Source organism: Moschus berezovskii, chromosome Y (assembly GCF_049115385.1).
Source record: "Moschus berezovskii isolate FMDL1 chromosome Y, NW_MosBer_1.0, whole genome shotgun sequence".
NCBI lineage: Eukaryota > Metazoa > Chordata > Mammalia > Artiodactyla > Moschidae > Moschus > Moschus berezovskii.
In genome coordinates, this window is record NC_142489.1 from 16,767,463 (window position 1) to 16,775,862 (window position 8,400).

The window sequence follows — 8,400 nt, forward strand, 5'->3', positions numbered from 1 at the left end:
GTCTCAGAAAGACTGATGCTGAACATGAAGAGCCAATATATCGGCCACATGAGGCCTAGAGCAAAATCACTGGGAAGAAACCGATGCTGGGAAAGATTGGGCACAGGAGAAAAAGGGAAGGGCAGAGGCCGAGATGGCCGCAAAGCATCACTGACTCAAAGGTCAAGGATTTGAGAAAGCTCTGGGAGATTTGAAGGGCAGGAGATCCCCGGGTTCTTTCTGTACATGTAGTCACAAAGAATTAGACAAGAGTGAGTGACTGAACTACATCAAAAAATTAGTCTTGGCAGTGCTGGGAGATAGTTCAGATAGAATGGTAAGCCTGTCATTGTACCTGGGATGATAAGTGATATTCAGGACAATTAGAAAGAACAAAGCACTTGTCAGTTTCCTTCTTTTCCTCCCTCACATTGTACTTCTCACAGTGTTTTTGGAGAGCTTCCCAGAAAGGGAGAACTCCTGGGGAGTCATGTGGTATCCTGAGACAGAAACATTACCACATCAGCCACTTGGATCTACAAGCTTGGTCTTAGGCAGAAACAGGTATTGTCTGTAAATATCTGCTAGAACTGCCCATCTTCTGATGTGTTAAGAGGCATTATATTTGATCTTAAGGATGAGGTGAGAGTTAAGCAAACTTATATCTTTTCAATCAAACTCTGTAATCGTGGGAAAAGCATCTTTGTCTTGTGTATTCTAGTTACCCTTAGGAAAGGTTACAAGAGGTTACATTAATGAGCATGGATGTAGGTAGGAGACTGGATCCATTTAAACTTTGCTACTTGCCTTCTCTGTACATAGACCATTCCTCTTTTAGTGTCACAGTTTTTGTCTTCAGATGAGGGTTGAGAATTGTGGAACTGTGTGAATGTATCTGAAGTTCCATGAAACAGAAGACAGGGAGTACACAGTTTTACTCTTTGAATAAGATCTCAAGATTTTTGCCTTGATCAATTTTCACTATCAGTGCATCACAAATATTCATACATTCTTTTCATTTATTTATTTATTTTAATTGGAGGCTAATTACTTTGCATTATTGTATTGGTTTTGGCATACATTGACATGAATCTGCCCGGGTGCACAAGTGTTCTTCATCTTGAACCCCACTCCCACCTCCCTCCCCAACCAATTCCTCTGGTTTATCCCAGTACACCAGCCCTGAGCATCCTGTATCATGCATCGAACCTGGCCTGGCAATTCGTTGCATATATGATCATATACATGTTTCAGTGCCATTATATGATGATTGTCACACAGAGCTGAAACCACAATTCATGTATAGTCATTATCTTATTAGTGTGGTAGGGCTTGGATATTGAAGATTTTATCTACGTAGTATGTGGGTCATGTTATCACTTCCTTCTATTTAATTGTCTATTTTAACTGATACCCTTGTGAAGGAGGAAGGGCACTTCTACCGTGTGGGAACAGAATTACAGATTTCATCATTAGTTTCGTTGATCCCTAAGAATGTTATTCATAATGGTGAGTGTGCCACCTCTAATAGGATTGTAGTATCCTATTATAAGAAAGCCTGGTTGAAACTCCACGCACCTACTTAGCTTCTCTGGTATTGCTAAATTAGTAGGTGGGTGTTTTTGTTATTGCCAGACATCACAGACTTCTAAGGCCCCTCTCAACTTTGGTGGGCTGATTGTGAAGTGCCATAGATTTTATGTATGTTAGGGTGGAGTAGCTTGGTTATTATTGAAATGCTTTCAATCTCTGAGACTCATCCATTTGTCTTGTACTTTGAAATACTAAAGCAGACTTTTGAATGGACATTTTAATTTGTACCTCTTTATACTATTGAATTAGTCATTTCTTCAGCCAAAATATCTAACATAAAAGTCCAAGAGAGAACCCAGACATACACTCACAATCACATTCTTAATCTGATACGCACACACACACACACACACAAGGAGAGTCACAACCTTACATGCCCAAAACACAGTTATGAAAGGAAAAGAAAACCAAAGTACTCACTGAAGGACACCTATGAAATGCACAGAGTTCTCTGATATCTGTTCCTAGGCTTAATGTTGGAAGTTATTTTGTAGTTAAATGATTTCACTCTAGGGACATTTTAAACCAATATGTTTCAAAAGATAGAACTTTGTTCTACATCCCATGGGATCTTAGAATATTTGCATGAAAAACTATTCTGTGATTTGATGAAAATAAAGTTGTAGTGTAACAATATTGAAGTCATACTGACCTCTTTAGGCCCTTCAGTGACACATTTGCTTGCTATATTTTAAGTATCCAATTTCATCCCCTGACTTGTCCCATCAATTTTTTCTACTTTTTGCCCCAATATTCTGTGTTTACCTCACTTAAATTTTGTTTTCAGTTTTACAATATTCAGCACCAATTATAAAGTAAATACATAAAGGAAAGAAAATTGAATTCATGTACAATGCTTCCCTAAGGTATTGAGCTATTTTCTCTATAAGCTTTGGAGAATGACAGGTACTGATATTTTAAAGCCATATGGGAATTGATAAAAAGGGAATGGACCATATAACCAGGTTTCCCTTGGTAGGACAATTGAAGTACAGGTTAATGCTGTTAGTACAGGTTAGTACTGTTTTTATTTCAGGAGGGAACAAAAACAGTAGCTTTTCAACATGATATATTGAATGTCCTTGTCCATGTCTTTCCCAAGTTATCACAGAGGACTAAGTGGATTATTCCTGTTCTTTATGAGAAGGACCTGCCACTCAAAGCAGAACATGAAAAGGAGGTAAAAGGGACTGAGAACGAATAATCAGCACATGGCAATGAAATAGCAAATGGAATCACCTTTAAGGTGATATTGCTCAAAGGATGCAAATTGGACTACATCGTCAGTCAGTTTGTCAGTTCAGTTGCTCACTCCTGTCTGACCCTTTGCGACCCCATGAATCACAGCATACCAGGCCTCCCTGTCCATCACCAACACCTGAAGTTCACTCAAACTCATCTCCATCAAGTCGGTGATGCCATCCAGCCATCTCATTCTCTGTCTTCCGCTTCTCCTCCTGTCCCAAATCCCTCCCAGCATCAGAGTCTTTTCCAGTGAGTCAACTCTTCGCATGAGGTGGCCAAAGTATTGGAGTTTCAGCTTCAGCACCAGTCATTCCAATGAACACTCAGAACTGATCTCCTTTAGAACGAACTGGTTGGATCTCCTTGCAGTCCACGGGACGCTCAAGAGTCTTCTCCAACACCACAGTTCAAAAGCTTCAAGTCTTCGGCTATCAGCTTTCTTCACAATCCAACTCTCACATCCATACATGACCACTGGAAAAACCATAGCCTTGATTAGCCAGACCTTGATTGGAAAAGTAATGTCTTTGCTTTTTATATGCTATCTAGGTTCATCATAACTTTCCTTCCAAGGAGTAAGTGTCTTTTAGTTTCATAAAAAAAACTGAAATCTAAAGCAAGAGCATTGAACTTTGGTCTTGAAATCATAAATAAGGACACCAATTTCAATAATGCTTACCATTGCTTCAAAATGCTCACCTCTTGAATGAAATTTTTCAGTGATAGAAAAAGTGTGTTTGTTGACCATTCATTTATCTACACAGATATTCCACAGATTTCACTGTTCATTAGCTGCAAGAATGAAAGTGGTCAACTTAACTTGATGTTGTCCTATGTGGGTAACCATCCCAAAACAGGCATCTGACTTTATGTTGCCACCAACGTCTAAAGGAATGACCCCAAATTTGAGATTACAAAGATTTCTAGGTAGTGTTCATGGTATCTGGATAGTCCAACAAACAGACACTTTGTTCAGAGTATTTCGTTGTGAAATATATTAGGGATCAACCATTGATATTGATCCCTGCTTACTCCATGACTTTTCTAGATTATTAAAATTAATGATTCTTTTTTTTTTTTAATTCATGTCTCCACAACTACTATTGAATTTTAGGGTACTGGGTCCAGAAACTACACGCTTAGAATGTGTTCTTATAGACTGTAAACTTCATGATAGCAGCAGTCATTTTATAGTTTGAATTCCCACATTTAACATTCGTGTAAATATAATAAATATTTATCAACTTGGAAAAAGTTATCAGTAAAGAGGAAAGGCCAATTATGATAAAACTGATGGTTATAGGAATATGTTGAGTAATGTATATAGCATTTGATTGGTTATGACATTTGTTTATTGATAATTTAGTAAGTACTTAAAATGTATCATTTGCAGGCTCTAATTGTAGCTGATGTTAAAAATACATAGAGTAGACCCAAAACACATGGAAGACCTGAATGACAGCTCCTTCCAACCCCAAGAAAGAGTTGAGACAAAATTGTGAGAAGGGGCTTAGCATGACTGAAATTAGGTTGAGAGATTGTAGCTCCGGAAGCACAGTATAAGAGAAAGATAATGAAATTATTAAGGAAAAAAGATACCATGTCTTCACAGAACTTGTTCATCACACTGATGTTCTGCAATCACCACCAGGAATTTATTCTCTCCTATGGGAACCGATAAACAGTATCTAAACATGCTTTAGGAAATATAGGGTGGAATCTAGGTATCAGGAAATAAAGGCATACCTTAAGGACAGCATCTTCCCTGGTGACTTAGACAGTAAAGCGTCTGCCTGCAATGTGGGATACCCGGGTTCAATCCCTGGGTCAGGAAGATCCGTGAAGAAGGAAATGGGAACCCACTCCAGTATCCTTGCCTGGAGAAACCTATGGATGGAGGAGCATGGTAGGCTACAGTCTACAGGGGTTGCAAAGAGTCGGACACGAGTGAACTACTTCACTTTCGCTTTCACTTAAGGACAGCAGAACAAAAATGATCCTATACAATATCACTTGTAAAATACATATCTTGTGCTGACCATGGGCCAGTCACTGATTATGTCATGTTATCTTTAGTATCAGAGTGACAGTACAGTGGTGATCATGATTTTGATGATCATGATTTTATATTTTAAAGTACATAATGAATTTCTATACTGAAGATAACCTGCTGTCTACCCATTTAAGACGCTACCAGTATCTAATAGAATATAATGTAACTGTGAATGCACTAAGGTACATACTGTGCATTTCCATTTGTTTGATTTTATTTGTATCTCTTCCTTCACCCATATACTCTTAATGTAGTTATCCGTTCATTTCAGCAGGGATGATTTCAGAAATCAAGTTATATCCATTACCTCTTTTCTCTTTGTTCTCATTTTCTTGCTTACAAATATTAGAACAGGTGTCATTGACCTAGGATGCATAATGAATGTTTTCTTGTTCTGAAGAGTTTATAAAACAGTGCAGTAAAATAGCCAGACATTAAACTAAAGCCTCATTTTTCTCTTATTGTTTGAAAAAAGAAAATGAAACTATGAAGATGAACATGTAACTTTATTGTTCAAATACAAGAATTGTAGGTATTTGTTGACATCTCCCAACCAAAATTTCAATCTTCATTAGGCTCCATAAATTGACATTTATTTGATAGGTCCATTATAATTAGCACGGTTTTCACATAACGATGATTCTTGATGAGTTGACTTGAAAGAGAGGAGGCAGATGTATAAGTGATCGTTGGTACTGAGGGCCATGAGTTGCCTCTCTTTTGAAGGTCACGGAAAAGACTGTCATGGACTGACATATCACTCTATCTATCTGGAAACTTAGAAGGCTCCATCATCAGTCCAGAATAACTGCTCTGTAATGGAGATGCAATGTGGTTCTGAGAAGTCGATGTAGCTGTAGTAGGCAAATCCTCAACGTGGCCATTTACCTGAGTGTAGCTGCTATGTGAGTGCCACTTAAAAATGCTCAACTGATTTAAAACAGCAGGTTGATCTCCCACAATCTGTTCTGTTTGGCCAACTGATATTGATGATGGGGAAGGTAAGTCATACAGAGCTAGAGCTCTTGTATTAGTGACTATCTGACTGGTGTGAGGCTTTTGTATGAAAGGCACACTTAAACTGGTGGAGGCTGAAAACGTACTCTCTCCACTAGTTTCATGAAGAAAATCAGAGTTACGATCATCTATTTTGACACTTGCTTTAACATGCTTCTTCTTGCAATCTCGAACTAATGAAGATATTGCAGACACGTTGTTAATCCCAACTCTTGTTTTTATTCTTACTAAAAGTTGAGGATAGCCTTTTTTGAAATTTGGATTGCAGTAGATCTGTAACTAAAGTCAAAGGATACAATTATTTAGTTTCTTTATAAACCAAGGTAAAACTGCCATAAAAGCTAAACTATAAAAGTTTATTCCTTCATACAGATGGCTAACAAACACATGAAAAGATGCTCAACATCACTCATAATCAGAGAAATGCAAATCATAACCACAATGAGGTACCATTTTGCGCCAGTCCGAATGGCTTATATCCCAAAGTCTACAAGCAATAAATACTGGAGGGGGTGTGGAGAAAAGGGAATCCTCTTATACTGTTGGTGTGAATGCAAACAGCACAACCACTATGAAGAACAGTGTGGAGATTCCTTCAAAAACTGAAAACAGAGCTGCCAAACGACCCAGCAATCACACTCCTGGGCATACACACCAAGGAAACCAAAATTGAAAGAGACACATGTACTCTAATGTTTATCGTAGCACAGTTTATAATAGCCAGGACATGGAGGTAACCTACATGTCCGTCTGCAGATGAATGGATAAGGAAGCTGTGGTGCACATGAGCAATGCAGTATTACTCAGCCATTAAAAATATATCTGAATCAGTTCCAATGAGGTGGATGAAACTGGAGCCTATTATACAGAGTGAATTAAGGCAGAAAGAAAAACACCAATACAGTATACTAACGCATATATATGGAATTTAGAAAGGTGATAACAATAACCCTGTAAATGAGACAGCAAGAGAGACACAGATGTATAGAACAGTCTTTTGGAGTCTGTAGGAGAGGGTGAGGGTGGGATGATTTGGGAGAATGGCACTGAAACATGTATATTATCATATGTGCAACGAATCCCAATTCCAGGTTCGATGTTCCAGGTTAGGATGCGCAGTGTACTGGGTTGAACCAGAGGGATGGTTTGGGAGAGAGGAGGGAGGAGGGAGGAGGGAGGGAGGGAGGGAGGTGGGAGTGGGTTCAAGATGGGAAACACATGTACACCTGGGGCATATTCATGTCAATGTATGGCAAAACCAATACAATAATGTAAAGTAATTAGCTTCCAATTAAAATAAATAAAATTAGAAAAGAAAAAATAATTCCTTCAATGATACCAATTAAATTCCATCAAATTAAACGCCTCCAGAGTAGTTTTAACAGGTAACATGTTAGAAACAAATGTGCTCCTCAACTAAAAATATGTTGCATATATATAGTAAATACCATAAGTAGCTTCAAGACTCGTATCTTGTTTCAAGTTGATTGGAAAGTTTGTTAAACATCAAATATTGTATGTTCCAGCTGTCTCAACTTCAAACAATAAAGCTTTTTCAACAAATTGCTATATCAATTTTGAATTCTGTTTTAGCTACATATGGTAACATGCTTTCTAGGTCACATGATTTAATCTTACATATTGCTAATAAGTGAAAATTTTGGGATACATTGCTCAAAAGAGAGATGTTGTTTTCTTCTTCCAGAGAGTCAGATAGTGAAGCAGATCTTTGAAGAGGTTGTCGCTTTTTACTAAACCCATAAACGTTCAGCTGTCGAACTAAACTTTTCATATTATTGGTTTCAAATATTCTGAAAGGCGCCTTTCTTTCCAAGACTTCTTTCTTAAAGAGTTCTTCACTGATCACTATACAAGTGCCACTCTCATCCCACCAAATAGATTCAAATTGATCACTTTCCACTATATTCCACAATTTTTGTGGAAAAGTGAGTGGAAGAAAATCATTCAGCTCAGCTGTTTCAGAGACAGAAAATATGTAACGTAACCTTTTCATCAGAACTTCCTCAGAACTTTCATCAGAACTTCCTGAAAAGCATATTCTTCAATAAGAGATCGCAAAACCGAGTCCCCAGCAAGTGTATAATCATACAAAGGTCTGATGGAGGTTTCTGAACCAGTGGATTCATCGTTAGGAGGCACATATTGAATTTCTGAAGAAATATGTGCCATGTCAGAAAAATCTTTCTTCAGATACTTTTCTCATTTTTCTGATATTACACGCAGCAAATTCAAATGGTGCTTGGCTGGCCTAAGGGGGAAACTCCCTAGACCATCACAATGGTTCCAAAAGGCACTGGTCTCCTAGCAATGGAAGGGTAGCTGTGACATCACAAAGTCACTGGTCTCCTAGCAAGTGAAGGGTAGCTGTGACATAACAATGTCACTGGTCTCCTAGAAATTGATGGGCAATGTTCAACCAGTGTTTATACTTCAGCATCAACTTAAAATACAGTCTCCTTACACAAATAGCAACAAAAACCATGAGCCTGCAA

At 38.1% G+C, this 8,400-nt stretch overlaps 1 pseudogene; it reads right to left on the minus strand.

The window, feature by feature from the left end:
• Window positions 1-5,431: 5,431 nt before the first annotated feature.
• On the minus strand, window positions 5,432-8,077 carry LOC148773070 (heat shock transcription factor, Y-linked-like; annotated as a pseudogene).
• Between the last annotated feature and the right edge of the window lie 323 nt (window positions 8,078-8,400).